This window comes from Perognathus longimembris, chromosome 10, assembly GCF_023159225.1.
Source record: "Perognathus longimembris pacificus isolate PPM17 chromosome 10, ASM2315922v1, whole genome shotgun sequence".
In the NCBI taxonomy this organism is placed as follows: Eukaryota; Metazoa; Chordata; class Mammalia; order Rodentia; family Heteromyidae; genus Perognathus; species Perognathus longimembris.
In genome coordinates, this window is record NC_063170.1 from 59,646,050 (window position 1) to 59,665,968 (window position 19,919).

Sequence of the window (19,919 nt, forward strand, 5' to 3'; positions counted from 1 at the left end):
TAACCCAGTGTTGTGCTCTCAGAGAGAAGCCTCCACTGGCATCACTGACGAGGTACAAAGCGCTGAGATGAGTGAGCTGGGTGCCTTCTGGCCCCAGCACTGGGGCTGAAGGGTGGGGCACTAGTAGCAGCTCAGCCGTAGCCACAAGGGATGACCGAGAAGTTCTGTTGCTTGACACACCCCACGTGGAACTCAAAGGCCACAAGCACTGTCCTACAGAAAGACATAGGGTAGACGAATATAAAAGGAGGCAGGAACACAGAGTGGAAGCAATGGCAAGTATGAGGTAACTCGGGGTGCTAAAAAAAGTGGAGAAATCCAGACTGCCTCACGCTTACCACCACACATTCAGCCAAACGTCCCAACAGACGTGGGGACCGGTGGGTGCGCTGGCCTTACCAGCCTTGTCTACGGCATCGCCTTGCAACAACTGTCAGCCATTCCAGCAACTCAGCCCCAGCCCTGGGAACAGACGTGTACAATCTGAGAAGGCAGAACAACTGTTTCTGCAACTCCCAAATCAGCTAACTCCCTTGAGAAGGGAGGAGTTTTTTTTGAGTTTCCTAAAAACTATTAAAATGAGGCACACCATACAGATAGTGATTCCACCTGACACTGTAGCACCGGCATCATCCCTTACCTCCAATCACACCCTCATGCATACATACACACGTGCATGCTCACAACATACACACACACACACACACACACACACACACATACACATGAATGGGACGTTTGCACAGCCTGCGTCCCTATCCTGCTTCTGGTTCGCCTGATTCCCCATCTCTCTCCCTGTCAATGAATGGCCCCTTGACCAACAGCAGCACTGGCTCCTGGGAACCCCAAAATGTACTTTCTTAGATCACTTTGCACACCATTGAATCTGAAAGAGAGCCATATCAACACCTGTGTTCTTCCATTGCTCCGGGTGGCTGACTTTTGCCTATGTAACGCTCCATTGCCACCTGACTGCAGAACTTGGCATGCTCTGCTTCTTCTTTTTATTTCTCCCTGCTCACAAACTCCCCGTTATCTAGATGACAGATTACATGCTCAGCCTCAAAATCTCATCTCCTGAACTGACTGCCCATGAACATGTTCCTTGTTAGGACTCATTCATTTCTTGAGAACCTAGAATGAGCTTAGTGCTAGGCAACTCCCTGATATGTGATATGTATTAGTCTGCTCAGGCTGCCATAACAAAAAGCCACAGAATGGGTAGCCGTCACAATCGATGTTATTTTCTTTGTACAGACAAGAAGACCAAGATCAAGGCGTCTGCTGATTTGGGTTCCAGGAAGGCCTCTTCCTGCTCTTGGCCTGTGACAGCACCCTTCTTGCTGCGTCATTTTACCGTGCCTTCCCTTCCTTACAACATCATTAATCCCATCCTGCCTCAACCCCTGGCCTCATCGAATCCTACCACATCCCAGGAACATTATCTAAAACTGTAAAGTTAGAGGAACAAAGAAGATGGCTATAGATCTTTTGCCATCAACAGGGTCCTTCAAGGGACAAGCATGCGTCCAAAAGTGCTGGGCTCCAATGGGTCCTTCCTGGGCCTTTTCTGCCAGAGTACAGGGGAAGAAGTACCCTCTGCAGCTGGAGCCGAGGGCAGGGGTCAGCCACCAGCAGCAGGGGGACAGTGCTCACAGGACCAGCTTGGACCACACTGCCAGAAGACAATCTGGAAAGAATACTCTGATGATCATATTTGAACTCCTGGACCTAACCATGCCTACATTCCTCATTCCTGAGCACTTTTGCTCAAGTCTAAATTGAGTGTTGATCACTTGTAACCAAAAAGTATTAGCTCACCTTGATGAACCATTCTTACAATTAGTACCTGCCCCTTAACTTTAGAAGAGACATTAGACATTTTCTCGTTGTTGCTTGCTACCTTCACCATATCTTAGCACTGCAGATATCCACATACATTCCATATGAGAGCCTGGGCTTTACATATAAATACAAGATTTTTTTCACTCATTCCAAGAACAGACTTTTGCCTCCATGAGGTGACACGGCCCCCACCAAGGCCACATGATCTTGATCCATGAAGATGGCCCTCAATGTCCCCTGCCACATTTACCCAGAGCTGCCCAGCCTGGGCCATGTGGAAGGAGAAAAAGATGAGGCTTGATTTCTTAGGCTTGGTCACGAACATTTAGCCACCTTTTCTTGTCCCAGGCTGCACGATCAGGTACTCAGCCTCTAAGGCTGAGGCCTGAACCTCCAATCTCACCCACCAGGTGAGCACGCACCTGTGTCTCCAGCCCTGGGTGACATCTGATAGCCCCCTCCTGGGAGATGCAGGGACAGTCTCCCGTCTCAGTCCTTCTGCTGAGACAGGATAGAGATTATGACTGATTACCGACGTGTAAGCCGCTGAGCTCAGGCAGGATTTGTTAAGCAGCGTCAGATGCCTAATGTATGAAGCTAAGCTCTCTTTTCCTCGCCGATGGAGTGTAAAAGTGGGGGGCCTTGCTGGGGACCACGGTGCGGAATGACAAGTAACTCACGTCTGGAATAGCTGAGATTCTTTAACCGCGCACGGCACATTGCCATAAGCCAGCACCTCGTGAATTCAAGTCACTCTCGTGGGATTCTTTATATATCAGCCTCCTGGGGCTGCTGTGACAAAAGAGCCACACACCAGGCAGACATGTTGTCTTTCAGTTCTAGAAACCTCAAGTCTGGAGCTGTGGTGTCAGGAGTCCAGGCTCCTCGGCGTGTCTTCCTTGCGCTGCTCTCCTCTAACTCTCCGTGGGATCAGGACCCATGCTGAACCTCCTTCTAACTAGAGTGTATCTTGAAAGACCCAGTCTGCAAACATCGGCTTGTTTGGAAGCACCGAGGGTCAGGGCTTCAGCACCCTCAGAGGAAAGTGATTTATGTCATTTCCATTGCTCAACACAAGCTCTCACGGTGGGAACCGCTGCAGTTCCAGCAATAACCCAGCCGCCATGGCTGTGGCTTGCAAAGGAGGCGTGGCTTTGTGACAGCTGGAGGAGAGGGGAGAAGGGGACCAGAACTTTGCAGGCTCCAGGCCTATGTAGGATGAGATGAAGAAGCAACGGGAGAAGGGGCTGCTTGGTCGGGTAAGGGCAGTGGGGGTGGGGTAAGGAGATAGGAGACCTGGCCAAGATGCTGCACAGGGGTCAGTAAGAATGGGTGGCTTGTGGAAGGCGTCCACTGTAGAGTCGAGAACAGGTACATCAGTGCCTGACAGTGGGGTGCAAGGGGAGGGGGAGGGCAGGGTTCAGTACCTAGCAGCTGTCTCTAGGTGCCCAGAGGCAACTCCCCAGAGAGGGGTGCAGGTGTAAGCCTTCAGCTGCCAATACAGGCAGCAGCTGGGAAATGGGGAAGAAGATCCCTCAGGATCGGAGTGGGGCCCCACGAGGGAAAAATCAGGGTGTGCAGGCCCTGCTTGCAGGTGGAACAAAGATGAGGGGGACCTGGGGCTGAGCCTAAACTACCACTGTGGATTTGCAAGTCAGCGGGACACTTGGCATATGAACACCTGGAGGCAGGTGGCCTGCTCCACCCAGAGCGGGGAGACGGGTGAGGAAGGAGCCAGGAGAGAGACTGGAGAACGCTGAACCAGGCAGCACAGTAGGCCTGAGCTTGTTTAACTGGGCATCGTCAATCACCACATAATTGTCACTCTGGGTGAAAATCAGGGCCTTGGGGACTTTTCTATAACTTGTCCCTAAATCTCTGATATGTTTTAGGGCCTGAAAAGGAAAAGAAATAAGTCACCATTCTCCCACATGGCTGAAGTTCATTTTAACAGGGAACCTTTGAGACATGCAAAGGCTTATTCAGTAGAGTGAGCAGCATGCGTTCAGAAAGAGTTCAGACTCTGGATTCTGGCTTAGCTTTGGATTTTGACTCCGTTATTTGTTTAATAGAGAGAACCTGACCCAATGACTCAGTGTTTTAAACCTCAAGTTCCCCCATCTATAAAATGTGAGCAAGAACAATACCTGCGTGAAAGATGGTTCAGCAGGCATCATGAGGCATTTACAGGTAAATCACGAGAGCAATTCTGCCCTCTGTAGTAAGCTAGGCCCCAGGGCCAGTGTGAGAGACCTGGGGTTGTTATTTATTGGTGGGTGAGGCCCTAGGGGATGAGCAATGTTTCCCCATCACCTCCACAGAGCTAAGGAACAAGCAATCTAAGTTCATATCCAGCCCATGCCACTTATTAACTCTATGATTTATTGCCTCCATTTTTTCATCAGATAAAGAACAATGTAAATTATTCTTATGAATCTTGTTGGGGTATTATGCAGATTAGATGAATTGTTGCAGGCAACAGGCTCAGGATGGTGGCTGGCGTGTAGCGCGTGCAAAAGAGAGGCTAAAGGAAGGGGTGACGTTGATCAGCATGCATTGTACTCATAAACTGATGTGTTCAATGGAAACCCCTTTGAAGAACCACTTAAAGATAATAATAATACAAAGAGATGCTGATTATAATTAGTTTTCCTCCCCTCCCCTCATCTAAGTTTGCACAGCAAGTACCACACGTGCAATGCACACATCTTCATCCAACTAGGTAGAAGTGCCCAATGCATCAGTCACTGAAGATCTGAGCTGGACAAATTGGGGTGTGCATAACAAAGAGCCGAGTTCCCCGCGGTTTGCTGCAAGACTCCTGCTCAAAGTTTTGTGCCCACAAGCAGCACCTATCAGATGGCTCTTAAGAACTGTGACGCTGACTCCCAGTGGGGAAGCCCGCCTTCCCTTTGCATATTTTAGAGGAAGCCATACAAACTCAAAGGTCCATGCAATCCAGTCTTAGCATCAGGCAGCAAGAAACAGACCGAGCCAAGAGCCATCTTTGAAAGGAGGAGACAGGGCAACCATCTTGAGCCCTCCGTGGCCCGTCAAGCCTTTTCAGTGGGGCTCAAGCCCGCTCCTGCATCTCAAGTCTTTAGTTTCAACTTTCTGCCCCAAGTTTTGCCGATAGCCTGTCATGGATGCCCTGTTCCTATTCCATCCTTTCCATCATCTTCCCGATGCCCTCACTCACGGTCTCAGGGTGAGATGGGTAGAAGTGGCTGTCATTAGACATCCACGAGAAGGAGGAATTGAGGGGCAAAGTTCCACTTGGTTGTAGGGCAGGAAATGGGGAACATAATACACAATCTCATCTCCGTCCTGGATATCAGCTGTACCCATCTTCCTTAGGTGGCCCCCCATAGGCCAAGTATCTTCCTGACTGGAACACCCCCTCTTCCATTCTTGTCTTAGATGCCTAACAGCTCATTCTAAAATCTCAACGTCAATGTCTCCTCCTCAGAGAGCCCTTGACAAACCAGCAATTCTGTGCAGCCCCAGCCCTGGCCTCTTCCAGTCTTCACTCTGCAGCCCTTGGGGATGCCTTCATAGAGTTTATCATAATTTGTGGCCAGTTAGTTCATTTATTTTTTTTTTACCCACTGCCAGACTTATTTGATTCCAGTAATTAAGAAAACAGAGACTACAGAGAATTATCCCCAGGGCTGGGCGATGACTAATGTTCTCATAAAGAGTTATGAACACATAAAGGACAGAATGATTCTTTGACCTCCGTGACTCACTGTGAGTTGAGGAACTCCTATATGGCCGTGTTTTGGGTTTGATTTTTTTTTTTGATTCTAGAATATTTGCTTAAAGAGCTTATTTCAGGGATGAGAACTAAGCCCACAGCCCAAGTTCAGGGTGGAGCCTGATAGTTACTTTACACACCACAGTCAGCACCCAGGTCAGGGGCAAAGGTTTCTACTTGTGGAGTCACATTAGTGCTCAGAACGTTTTTGATTGGAGAACACTTTAGATGTGGCGTTTTCATATTAGGGGCCTCGATCATTTTTGCTTTGTGATTGTGGACAATGGCTTAACCTCTCTAGGCCACTACATCTCTGCAGGAGACAGAGAAATTGGTTCTGTCTCCCAGCCCTACAAAACCCCAAGTGCAAAGCCTCATTTCTACAGAGCTAAGAAACAAGTGTTCTGAAGCCAAACTGCCTGAGTTCAAATCCAGCCCATGCCACTTGTTCATTCTATGACTTCATTTTCTTGTCTATAAAACATTAGCGAGCCCCAGCAGCTGGAAACCTGTGGAGAAATGAACAGCATCCATGGGGCTTTGTGGGAGGACACGTTTGGCGGGTGCATTCTCTCCTGTTAGCTTTTCACTCTTTTACCCACCCTGGCCTGTGGTCATTTGGGAAGAGCACACCAGGTAGTAAGCAAATGTTGTGCTGTCCTTATTTCCTCTCAGCTGTCCAGGTGGAGAGCTGGGTTTCTGGGGATGTCACCATCATGTTGCTTAGCAACACCTGCCCTACACATCCTGCTGTCCTGTGGGCAGCCTGGCCAGCACAGGTAAACCTCATCTGGTCTCTCCCCACAAAGGAAAGCTTCAGAGGCTAGATCCCCATCTCATTGCCCCTACCCTCCAACAGGAACAAGCACCGTGGTTCCCAGCTTGCCTGGTACACAGCTTGACGAAGTGCCTGCTATTCAGGGTTGCACCTAGTCGTGAGTCAATCAAACCGGGTGGCTAGGCCCTTTTGTGTGGTGTAATTAGTAGGAACGTGGTCCTGCCCCACAACTGATAAAACAGCTGGAAGAGTGGGGACCGATCTGCCTTCTGGCAATCTCTCTTGCTTCTCTCCTTCTCCCCTCCTTCCTGTCCACAGGCCCCTCGCTCTCAGAGCTGAGCTCAGCCAAGATTTAAAAAGGTGGGCCCCAGTTCCTCTTTTATTTTAAAGGAGCAGAAAATCAGCCATCTTTGTGTCTGGGGTGAATTCCATCCCATCTGGAGGGTAGCACTGTCAGGCTACCAATCTGTCTGTCTGTCTGCCTGCCTGCCCATCTGCCTGTAGAAAGAAAGTGAGTGTTCTAGGCCAGGACTGTCTGACAGTACTTTGAGTGATAATGGGAATTTTTGATAGCCACTCTGTCCTATTCAATGGCCAGTGGCCACTGAGCACTTGAAATGTGGCTGATGGCCACTCAAGACCTGGGTTTAGAATTTCATTAATCCAAACAACCTCATGCAGCTGGTGGTTACAGTGTGGTTTCAGAGCACTGCTTTTCAAACTTCAATGGGGATAGGAGTCGCCCTGTTTAAAAAGCAGGTTCTGCGCAGTAGGGCTATGGCAGAGCCTGAGACTCTGCATTTCTTACCAGCTCCCCAGGGTACTGGTTCCTCTCTGACTTCAGGCCAGGTGGGACTCAGACTTCATTTGACATTTGGTTTCCCTAGGGAGCTTTAAACATTCCCATCTGGGATGGGAAGGTGGCTTAGCAGTACAGTGCTTGCCTTGCAAGCATGAAGCCTTGAGTTCAATTCCTCAGTACCACAGAAACAGAAAAGCAGGAAGTGGCACTGTGGCTCAAGAGGTAGAGTGCTAGCCTTGAGCAAAAAGAAGCCAGGGACAGTGCTCAGGCCCTGACTTCAAGGCCCAGGACTGGCAAAAAAAAAATATTCCCACCCAAGGGGGCCTGATGTAGCTGTCAGACCACAGCTCAGACACTGAGGTTCCGATGGGTAGCTATAGCCACTCATGCTGGGCAGCAATGACCTAGTTAGGGATTTTAATATCTCATCCCTGAGAAGAGTGCCCCAGCTATGTACCGTCTCTGAAGTGGTCTTGCTGGTTCATGGACTAATCATCAGGAAGTTTAGACTGACATGGGGTTTACCTGGACCAGAAATGGGAGGCATGATTTTTTGTGTGTTTGTTTTTTGTCTTTGGACCAGTACTGAGGCTTGAACTTTGGCCCTGGGTGCTGTCCCTGCACTTTTGTGCTCAAGCCCAATGCTCTACCATTGAGCCACAGCTCCTTGTCCAGCTTTTTGGTAGTTAATTAGAGAGGAATCTCATGGACTTTCCTGCCCAGGCTGGCTTCAGAGCATGATCCTCAGATCTCAGCCTCCTCATTAGCTAGGATTACAGGCATGAGCTACTGTGCCCACCTGGGAGACAGGATTTTCAGTCAATCCAGTAAGTCAAGCCTTCGGGCATAGCTCCAGAGACAGGCCAGGGCCCAGAGCAGGGAGCTGGGAGGGCTGAGAACTACCTGGGAGATAGACAGCCTGTATCTGCCTCCCTCATCCAGGAGCCACACAAGGCTCTGCTGGCTACCTCTTCCTCCTACAGGGCACTGACAGCCATGGTCTAAAGGCTCTGGAATCAATGCACCTGAGATAATCATTAGATTTGTGGACGTACAAGCTGGATTTCCTCAACTGTAAAATGAGGAGAAAGGCAATGCTTTCCTCCCAGAGCTTTGAAGAGACTGGGCCAGTCTCAGCACACTGTGGACAGTTCTAAGTGTTAACTGTTACTGTCAATCCCCCAACACACCTCTGTCCCATCCTCAGTGTTTGACTCCTGATGAACTCACACTTCCTTAAGAGTGTCATGCTCCCATTGTCCCAGGACCTTTGCACAGGCCCATGTCTTCTATATGTGAGAGTTTTCTTCCCCTTTCCACCTGGCTAATATCTCCTGGTCCTTAGATGAGTCCAGCTGACCCTTCTCCAAGAAAGTCTTCCATCTACAGTCTTTCTCAGTCCATGTTAATTATATTAATTAGCACTTGGTACCGTTCCGCATTTATTCACCCAATAAACATGATCGGACACAGGCCACGCACCATCCTTTGCTTTGGGAAAACCATGAATCACACACACACACAAAAAAAAAAAAAAAAACAAAGAAAAAAACCAGGGGGCTTTAGGAAAAGAAAATATCTTATTCTAATGAAACTGACTGTGGAATAGGCTGCTTCTAAGCAGGGACTTATGCCAGAGAGATGAGAAGAGAGGGGATGTTGACAGAATGGATGGACAAGAAGCCATGAGCAGCACGTGATGATTGGGAGAGGACTTGGAGCAGGGGACACGTATTCAGGCAGAGGGAACTGCACAATAGGCAAAAGCAAAATCGCAGCCCTACATTGAACACTATGGATTTAATCTTTAACCTGCCCACATAGACGAGAGCCCCCAAGGCAGGGGTGGGCGTCTTGCCTGTTCTCAGCACCCTGCCCGTAGAGCAGACACTCAGTCCAAGCCAATAACAGCTCTCACTGAGGAGTGGGCATGTGGATGACATGGCCTGGTGTTAGGAAGTAGCTGTGCTCATGGAAGCATCCAGTCCCTCTCACCCACTGGAGATAACTGCGTAGAAGAGCCTGACCTCAATCACTGCTCTTTCCTTTGCCTTGTTTCCTCCAAATGCTCTCCGGCCCTGCCACTTGCTCACACCAGAGGGGTTAGGGTTGTGGGGTAGGAACGCAGGGAGATCTAGAAGGAAATGTGTGGGGCAGGATGCAAGTGGTTACGAATGAGGTAACTGAAGTATAAAAGACTCTATGGAGAGCTCAAATAGTATAATCTTTTAGAAAGACTAGGTCAAAGCCCAACACAAAATCAACACCAGGAAATGGGTGCACCCAAGAGGAGGAGTGAGGCCAAGAAGAGTGGGCTCAAGGAATGGAGGGGGGAGGGGAGAATTAAGAAAAGCAAGAGAAGGGGTGGGTGGAAGGGGGTGAGGATATTGACGAAGGTGACACTGATCAAGATGCATCGTTTTCATAAAATGCTTTATTGTATGGCACCTCCTTTGTACAACTGCTTAAATTAAAAAAAAAAATGTGTAAAGAGCTTTCCACAATTAAAAAAAAAATGGAGTCTGCATTCCCATTTTAACTCCCCAAAACAGGCGCCCGAAGCCCATTTCCCAGAATTCAATCGCCATGAAAGGAACACTTACGATGAATGCAACCCGTGTTCGTGAAAGGGAAACATTTGATAGCTTTATAGAAATGTGGGTTTTTTTTTCCCCTTTCCTCCAAATCAAAAGGCAAAGCTGTGAAGGGGGCGGGCACAGATTTATCTACAAGAAATAGACTGGAAAGTGAGCAGAGGCGGTGGGAACACAGGCTAGGAGGGAGGGGAGGGGAGGGTGGGCCGAAGGACGGCTTGGCTCGGCAGTGAGTCGGCTGAGAGGGTGGGGGATGGGGGACTGGCACACACACAGGGGTGAGCAGCTGGTTAGCAGAGGTGTGAATAGGCCTGAAGGGACAACCGTGTGATGCCCAGAGCCCTTGCCCAGGTCTGGTACTGAGACAGAGGACAAGCCAAGAGGAGGAAACAGCTTCTTCTTCTCTAGCAACAGCAAGCCATCTCTAGTGCGCCCCCTGTCGGCCGCATCCAGAAATGCAGGGCAGCTAAAGCCTGTTTGCTAAGGGGGGTGGGGGGGGGGGGCGGGGAACCTTCAGTGGGCAGCTACCCAGGGCCACTTGGCACCCTTCTCAGAAGCTAGCAGGAGCTTCTAGCTCAGCTGAAGCCTGAGGAAGGGCAAGATCACGGGCTGGCAAAGGGAAGGGGGCATGGGGATCCTGGCAAAGGAAGAAGCACCGAATGCTATAGACTCAACAAAGCCTCGGGCGGCCTGCTGGGAGCTCCTTGCACATCCAGAGTGTCTCCTGACAGAACAACCGGGCCTCGGTCCCCCCCATGCTGGGACTCTTGGAGCAGATGAGGAGGCCACTGCTGAGAGGATATGTCCCCGGCTGACCCCACAGCCCTCTGCAGCTAAGGCAGAGGCAGAGAAGCCCGTACGTAGCCAGGCAGAGGGCTGGGAACAGATGTTGGGGTGGTGAGGGTGGGCAGTGACATCTACCCCTTACTTGGGGTCAGGCCCATTTCTATCTTTCCCAGCATTCCACAGAAGAAAGCATTCCTGAGTGAGAGTTTGCTGTGGGCTTCCCGTGCCAACCTTAGTGGTTTTCCTTCAGCAAGAAAAATGAGATTCAGAGAGGTTACGGAAGGTACCCAAAGTCACACAGCCAAACCCCACGGAGATATTGTGGCTGGGGCACTGCCGTAGGAAGTTCTCTGCCCACGTGTCTCCTATTTTAGACACTCCTAACCCACCCCTGGGTGTCTGCCAGGCCAGAGGCTGGTAGGCGTTTGGAGTCTGAGCCAGGCCACGCTTCAGTCCTCCTTCAGCTCATAGTCCTGTCTTCAATCATGCCGTAACAACCCTGCCTTGTACATCGCCTTCTTCCCTCTCGTGCCTTCCCTAATTTCTCTCCATATCCTTTATAATGAGCCACAGCTCAAAGGGTGATTTATAGTCTCCACTCTCATCTGCCTGTGTGTGTGTGTGTGTGTGTGTGTGTGTGTGTATATATATATATATATATGTGCATATATATATATGGAGAATTAAATTGGATGGAGTGTTCCGGGAGCCTGTGTCTGACTTCAGCCTCTCTTTTACCCAGTGAGACATCATGCTGGTTTCTAATGGCTTCCTAATGGGCAACTTAATCTACCATTACAGCCACTCTCCAAGAGCCCCTGGCTGGACTCCTTGGCTGGCAGCCTGCCGGCTGGATGACAACCTCTGCAGGGTGGCACCCCATCTTCACACCAGAGGCCCCAAAGTGGCCCAGTCCGGTGGGAAGGCTTTGACACCCCGTGCCCCCCATACAGGAAACCCCTGGGGGTGGGGAGGGTCAGGGGAGACATTGTGTGGATTCAGGCCCCAATCTCCCTACTTTTTCACACGAGCAGAATTGTATGTACACTCTACCACTTTCTTTTTTTAAAATCAGTATCTATTTTAAAAACAGCTTTAAAAAAAAAAAACACCAGGCAGGCCAAATAAAACATATCAGCTGGCAGCTTTGGGCCCCACCAGCAGCTCCTTCTAGAGAGATCCACAGGCTCCCCCCTGTGCTGTTCCTAGCCCCAGAGATTTCCTCCAGCTCTGCTCAGCATGGATAAGAAAATAATGAATCGGTCACTTCACTATCCAATTAGCAGCCACTGTGCAGATCCTTCCTGCTCCCTCTCCCCTCTCCGTCTCCTCCCAGCCCCCTCTCCCCCTCCCCCCCACCCCCCCCCCCCCCGGGACACAAAACCAATGTGACAATCCTGCCCTGTCATGTCACTGCACTCTGTTGCAGCACTCTGGGGCTTAAGGGGAGACGGGCTTATGCTCTGCCACACGCTGAGCCCCTATTACTTGTGGACCCGAAGTGCCAAACCTCAGCCACCACAAGCCATGAAGATTCCCCTAGCTGGCCCTGCAGGAAGGGAGCCCTGCCTATGCAGGGGAAAAAACTGCTAAGCCTGCAGCGAGGCGGGCTGGGGCGTCAGGGTTTGCTGTGCCTGTCCTCCACATCTGGGTACCATCATGGCAGCAGATTTCCTCCGGGTCCTGCTAAGGTTCTGCTCAGGGTGGGGCGGGGGGGGCGGTGCGGGGAAGAGTACAGGGTGCACCCTGCCGGCAGGCTTCCCCGGTTTCAATGACACTAAGTTTCTGCATGTCCTGGACAAGACACTTGATGCCTGTAGCCTCAGTTTCCCCATCTTGTAGCTGTAGCACGTTGGGAGCTGCAGGCTGAGTAAATCGAGATGTGTAGCATTAGCCAGGTACTGGTGGCTCACATGGGTAATCCTAGGTACTCAGGTGGCTGAGATCTGAGGATCAAGGTCCAAAGCCAGCTGAGGCTTTGAATGAATCAGCAAAAACCTGGAAGTGGAGGCCCTGAGTCCAAGCACCAGTCCTGGCATGCCACAACTCTGGAAACCCAGCACATTCTCTATAAACTTTGGGTGTACTATAATGGTCATGGCAATCATTTTGGGGAGAAGCACCTGCCCTTTGTCTCTGACAGGTGGAGGGGTTCTCACACGAAGATCTGGGAGAGATGTCTTTCCTTGTTCTCCTTTGCAGAAACTCTACCCAACTTTCAAAAGTGGAATAGCACTGCCCAGGTGTGGGGAGACTCAGCCCTCCTCTGAACTCACCTCTACACAGCTTATGAGAGCTCTTCCCACCATGCACCTTAGACCGCAGCCATCGGTGGCTACATCTTATCTCCTTGGTGACAGTGGCCCTGTCTTGTTCTGTATGACTACGTAGCACTTGTCTTCCACCTAATAGGTGTTAAGTCAATATTGGCTAAAGATATGTTAAGTGAATAAATGAATTCAGTTCCTTGGAAAAACAGGGCTGATCAGGGAAGAACTGGCTCAGGAAGTCAGAAGCTGGAGAGCTTGGAGCTCTCACGGAGGATTTTGCCTGGGCTAAGAAAACCCAAGAACTAGTCCTGCTAGTTTCCATTTCATCTACTTATTTGGGGGCTGACAATAAACACCAGCCTATGCACCAGCTTGCAGAATGTCTGAAATGAGCTCTTACTGGTGAAACAAAAGGAACTCAAGACCCACAGATTGGCTTAGGCTTGTGAGAGAGGCCCATGCTGACATGAAAGCCGGGACTGCTCAAGCCTGGCCCTGCACGTGGGATCCGATCAGAGAGCAGTCAGCTAAGGAGGACAGGACCGCCTTTCCCCCAGTGCCTTCCCACACAGGCCTCTGGCAAGCAGCAGGGCCAGCAAGGAGAGGCAGGCCGGGTCAACAGCCAGGCCTCATCCAAGTCCTGCTTGGGTCAGTGGTGAAGACCTTGGGGGATGTAACTAATGCACTCTGAGCTTTCTTCCGCCCACTCACAGAAGGGATATAAACTGCACTGTCTGTCCCCCTAGGAGTTGTGGGTGTTAAGTGAGGAATGTGTGTACACATGGCACAGTGCCCAGCTCCGACAGTGTGGCGGAGAAACAGCCTGGGTTCTTGGGGGATGTGGAGAGAAGCTGTTCAAGGAGTCTGAGGTGCTGAGAACTAGCCACTCTCCACATGATTTTTTTCTCAATATAGTCTTATTATCTTTAAGTAGTTGAACAAAAGAGTTGCCCTTGAACAAAACTGTGTGTGAACACAAATGCATCTTGATTCTGAGTTTTGCAGAAAAGAACTCTAACATACATCATGGCTGCCCTTCTCTCCCTCTCCTCTCCTCTCCTCTCCTCTCCTCTCCTCTCCTCTCCTCTCCTCTCCTCTCCTCTCCTCTCCTCTCCTCTCCTCTCCTCTCCTCTCCTCTCCTCTCCTCTCCTCTCCTCTCCTCTCCTCTCCTCTCCTCTCCTCTCCTCTCCTCTCCTCTCCTCTCCTCTCCTCTCCTCTCCTCCCCTCCCCTCCCCTCTTCTCTCCTCCCCTCTCCTCTCCTCCCCTCCCCTCCCCTCCCCTCCTCTGCCCTCCCCTCTATTCCCCTTCTCTCCCCTCCCCTCCCCTCCCCTCCTCCCCTCCCCTCTCCTCTTCTGTCTATCTGTCTGTCTCTGTCTCTCTCTCGATTTGAACTCAAGGTCTTGTGCTTACCTGGTCTGGTGGCTCAGCTGATGTTCTACCACTGAAGCCATGCCTCCTTTTTACTAGTTCACTGGAGATAAAGTCTCCACAGACTTTTCTAACTGGGCTGGCTTTAAATTACAATCTTCTCAATCTCAGCCTCCATAGTACCTAGGGTTACAGGTGGGAGCCACCAATGCCTGGCCTATGAGTTCTTCTTTTTTAATTCCCTCAACTTTTAAAACGTACTTGCATTACTTATACAAAAGGGAGATTCCATTGTTACAGTTCTTAATGTTACTAGCAAGCATGCACAACAATAGTCCAGTTCATACAGAATATTTTATTGCAATAACCCCTTGCCATGAAAATATTCACAGAGCTGGATGCCAGTGGCTCATGCCTATAGTCCTAGCTACTCAGGAGGCTGAGATCTGAGGACTGCGGTTTGAAGCCAGTCCCAGCAGAAAAAAAGTCCCCAGAAGACTCTTATTTCCAATTAACCACTCTATAACCACAGGTGGCACTGTGGCTCAAGTGGTAAAGCAGTCTTGAGCACAGAGTTCAAGTCCCACAACTGACAAGAAGAGAAAAAGGAAAATATTCACAGGAAGAACATGGTAGAACATGGCAGGGGAGATGGGGAGTGATTTTTGTGTCTAGGGCTTTTCTTCAGCTAATATCTACAGCTATTTCTTCAACGAATATCTACAGATATTTCTGGACTCTTAAGGCTTCTTCTTGAAACATATGGCAGTTCTCCCAGAGAGCTAAGGCAATCCACCTCTCCTGAATGCCTTCAGTTTGCCAAGGAGAGTCCACTGCCAATCATCAAGCTGGTCAGCAAGCCAGTAATGACCAGTAATGATTAGCATCATGGATGCTAATCACCAAAGCCTGGGCTTCGCAGGCACCTGTCCTATCCCTGTACCTCCCAGGCCTTGTCCTCCATCCCTCCTGGCTGTCACTATTTGCAGAGTCTTTATCATTTCCCCACAAAGCACCCTGTGTTTGCATTCTGTTCTGGGCCCCTGCACATTAACCAATCCTGGCTGCAGAATAAACTAAAACCCCCATGACTGGGAGAACCTCAGGGCTTCTGGTATGTAGATCTGAAGCGTGAGCCCGCAAATGTACATTTCTGATGACTTCCTGAACCACAAACTGTGAAGAACACTGGCTGTGCCTCGGAATAACCCGGGGAAGAGGGCAAGGGCAGCAGCCTGGCCTCCTGACCCTCCCCAAAAGGAATTTCACAGGGCTTTCCTGCTTCCAGTATGGCTTCAAAGTCCACCAGGCGACTCTAAGCTGTAGGAAGGGCTGTGACTCACCAGGTGACAGCAGAGAAGCCTGGGCCCACCCCAGAAAAGGAATCCCTGTGGGCAGTTGTTGCTTGCACAAATGCCCAAATCCCCATCCCCTAGATTTAAGGCGATGAGGCCTGGAAGTGCCTCACACTTGAGCCCATCCCGGCTCTCCATGGTTCTCAACTTTTAGTGCATAGGAAACATCTGTCAGATTGCACAAGTCTGAGAAGAGGCTCCACAATGTGGATTTCTCACTTGCTCCCCCAGAAGGCCAATGCTATGGGTCCTGAACCCACAGTCTGAGTGGCCTGAGTGTAGGCTAGAGAAACAGGAAGTGATGCTTGACCTAGGCTTTGGCAATCCAATCTCCTTGTCCAAGGACACACAGGGGAAAGGCAATGAGCCGTGGTGCTGGAGCTATTTGGTTCACCTGGGGGAAAGGAAGCCAGAGGTCAGAGGTCGTCCTCCAAGTGGAGTGTGGAGAGGTTGGGATCTCCTCGAAGGTTAGGATGTAAAGGCTGTACTCATCCCTCCTCCCAGGTGGGTCAGCTTAAGATCAAGTGGACCCAGAAGTCGTTTTCTGTGCCAGGCTGGCAGGAAGCCCCTGGCCAAGGCTGTTCTCTGTCAGGTGAGACTGGTCCACTCTGGAGCTGGGCATCAAGGCGTGCCTAGTCCAAGTCAGAACCGTAACTACAGGGAGGGAATCCAATCCATCTTTCTTGGCAGGCCACAATTCATAGAGATTCTTCTAGAAGGAATATCCTCCACAAACCACATCTGGATAAAAGCGCAGGTCACCAAAGACTAAGGCCACAGGGAGCCTGGGTAAACAATGTGAAAGTCCCTTTGTCTTCCCTCTGCCCCTATATCTCAGAACATCCTAGGATTTCCTAGTCTGGGCCACAGGTCCACTGCCTGCCGTTCCTGCACCAGTGATGGCTAGAGCAGAAACTCCACACACTTTGCGCATGTCTTCATACTTCACTCTCTTGAGCCTGTAAAATGTATGCTGCTTGTTTGCTTTTCTCTGGCTAATCAGCTCTTTTACTAAGTGGCTTCCTCGATCCAGCCACAGAACCCACCTGAGAACTAAGGGAAGCAGAGAGGGCCTTTTCTCCTGCTAAGACCCTTCTGGTGGCATTCGACACGGAACGTTCTTCTTGTTCCCCTTGCCTGTGGGCAGGTTCTGACCCTGGCCCGTGGCCCCTGTACTTTTCCGGGCAAACCAAGGCATTCTGCCAAAACTTTGCTGTGCTCTCTGGGAACTTAACCAGCAGATGAGCCAGAAGCAAAAACGAGGGAGAAGCAGAAGGAATGCATAGCACGGGAATGGTGCAGGACTTAAAGAACCTTCTAGAATGTGGAAAGCAAGGTACACTTCTTCAGGAGGAAGCAGAGAGTGCACACAGTCAGCTATATATAAGGGTGGGCAAGGCTCCAGACTGGTAGAATGTCATAATGCAATCGATCACTATAAGCTCTAACCAAACCAATCCTTCTCTGCAGGGAAACTGAGGCTCTGGGGGAGCCAGTATGTCACCAAGTATCTTTCAACCACACACGGCCTGAAGCCTTGTCCAAGCTAGGACGAACCTGGCAGTGGAAATGCCAAGCGCCCTGCCCACCTGTGGGCAGAATTGTCACCGGCAAACCTCCCTCACCGAGGGAGCCCCATCATAAATTAATCTTTAATTTCCACCGCGGGGTCTGAGGCGCAGCTCATCACGACCGCTAATTACCACGACAAGCTTCCCGCTTCTCTTTTTATGTTTCCATATTAGCCTGTTTAGGATGCTTTGTGTCTGTTTATTTTATAGCCGGAAATACTTTTAATAGCCTAGTAAATTGAACATGGATTTGACTACCATCTGACTTCACCAGAGTTTTACAACCATTCAATTAATGGTATCAGTAATCTTCCTTCGTAATTAGGTGGTTAGTAGCTTTGTCAGACACTGCTTTTAAGTAAATTAGTACTCAGAAGCCACCGAATCGTATTGGGAGGGGGGCTGCAGGGAGACCCCATCTAGGAACCTCACCAACTTGGGGGCTGCCAGGATGGAGTGGCATGATTAGCCGGCTGTAAATACCGCCAGCAAATATATGGTTTATTATGGTGATAACGGGGGTTTGTAGCTGACATAAATCTGTGTTCCTGCTGACAGAGGAGAACGAGTTTGTGTCCGTTGCTAGGAAATAGAGTCGGTTCCTGGGTCTCGCGTGCCTCACTACCTTCTCCCAGCAGCTGACAGATGCTCTAGGTGAGTAAGGGGACCCGCCAAGAGCCACCCCAGAGCCCAGGCCAAGTCTCTTCAGTCCTGACCCATGGGAGTCTAGAAGATGCCAGAGTGCTGGGCTGTAGGTAAAAGACACCCACAGGAGCAGGGAGCCGCAGCAATGATGGAAGGGCTAGGTTTTGTCGTATGCCAATCCTGGGTCTTGAAGTCTAGGCTCGGGCGCTGTTCCTCAGTTGTTTGGGGTTTTTTTGTTTGTATTTATTTTTACTCAAGGCTGGTGCTTTCCCACTTGAGCCGTAGCTCCGCTTCTGGCTTTTTGCTGGAATATTGGAGAGAAAAGTTTCATGGTCTTTTGTGCCTAAGCCAGCTTCAAAACACAATCCTCAGATCTCGGCCTCCTGAGTAGCTAGAATTATAAGCATGAGCCACTAGTACCAGCTAGCGGGCTGGGCTTTAATGTCTGAAAACAATCAAAATCTCTCATATGCCCAAGATTTTCTGCCGCCTGTCAGCCTTGGGAAGGAAACAGATTGTTTAAGAGCACAAGAAATTGGCAACTGGCACCATATAACCCAAACGATCCTATTCTCGTTTATTTACAGCCATTAAATCCCCCAAATATATTTCAGTATTGAACACCAAATTAGCTTCCTCTAAAAAAAAAACAAGTAGATGAATGTTCCTTCTTAGAAATAGCTCAACAACCTAAATATTTTCCATAATGGGAAAGAAAAAGACTAACTTTCTGCAGAGAATGAGGGACTGGGACAGGCACGTGTGACCACCCCTTGGGCCGCTTAGCTAACTGGACTTCTGACCCCTCCTGCGGATTCACTCAGTAATTCCAAACCCTGACTTACTGCTGCTGCTATTCTGCTTTTAACACTCGTCTTCTGCCAGCTTCTCACAATTTAACTTGATTGAGTTGCAGGTTCTTAAGAAATCAGAGGTATTCAGCGGAGACTACTTTAAAAAAAAGAAAGAAAGAAAGAAAGAAAGTCTGGCGGGGAGCAGGAAAAGCATAGGTCCCTATTTAGGCTAAAGAAGTGATTTTGCTAACTTTCACCGGGAAGTTATTGTTAAAGGAGGAAAATAAGACCTGAGTTAAGATAGTGGCCCTGTACACCTGCTGTGTGATCTGGGAGCCCTTGCTTGCCTTCTCTAGTGGAGATGCTCTTTCTTCATAAATGGCTGGGAGGGCTTCTTGAGATCAGTTTGGGAAGGAGGGGAATAAAAAGGGCAACAGGATGCAGGTGAGACTGATCAAGATCCATGGTGTGCCTATGTTGGAATAAAACCCTCTGGTGTGACGAATAAATACTATCCAGTACTCTGAGAATTCAAGGAAATGGCAGGCTACAAAGGACTTGCCGAGGTGAAGGACGGATGCAAATCTGTAGTGAGTATTGGCTCCATTTCTTCCTTTGTCCTTGACCCAACTCTCCCCTCCCCCCCCCCCCCCCCCCCGTGGGCAGACTCCACCCTGTTCTGTTCCCTTTGGCAGATATCCCTTTCCCCTGGTTCCTGTCTACTGGATTTCTCTCTCTAGAATGGCACTGGAGGAAGAAGTGAGGCCTTTGCTCCAAGGTGTAGAAGGACTTCACGGAAACTCCAACCTGTGAACCTCCCTGAAGTGTCCCCAGAGAGGCCGCAATCAACCCCATGGGGAAGGGGACTACACAGGAGGCAGGGCTCGCTGGGACCACTTGGCTGGGATTTACCCAGGCCTTGCAAAAGAGACATATTGATAGATGTGACCTTTCCCATCATCAAAGCACCAAGTACCAGGAGTTGAAGGAAAGTGACTCTCGAGTGACTGAGAGCCCACGCCACATCCTGCTCCCTTGTATGAAGCTCGGGAAGATCTGGAAGGCATACAAAGAGGCCCTGGGGAGATTGGAGGGGTGGCCAGAAAGGCGGGTGAGCATTGGATGTGAAGCTAGCCTGCATGTCATTCCATAAGGGGCCATGGCAGTCAGCTGCAGACAGAGACAGAATGCACCATTGGCCTTGGGTAGGGGGCATGCTGCATGTGTCGGGGCTGGAGTGAGCGGCCTTTAAACCCTGGCAGGTCCTCAGCCGCGTCAGCCACACTGAACAACGAGGCTGCAGATGCAAAATTTATGTACCTGCTTGAACTCTGCGCTTGCAAATAAATTTAAT

The 19,919-nt window shown here is 50.0% G+C and overlaps 1 long non-coding RNA gene across 1 annotated transcript; it reads left to right on the forward strand.

Annotated features, from left to right (window-relative positions):
- The first annotated feature begins 731 nt into the window (after positions 1-731).
- Positions 732-18,993, forward strand: LOC125358751. The gene is made up of 3 exons (XR_007212389.1): positions 732-1,845; positions 9,876-9,883; positions 18,983-18,993. It is a non-coding gene; the product is annotated as an uncharacterized LOC125358751 (long non-coding RNA).
- Positions 18,994-19,919: the final 926 nt, after the last annotated feature.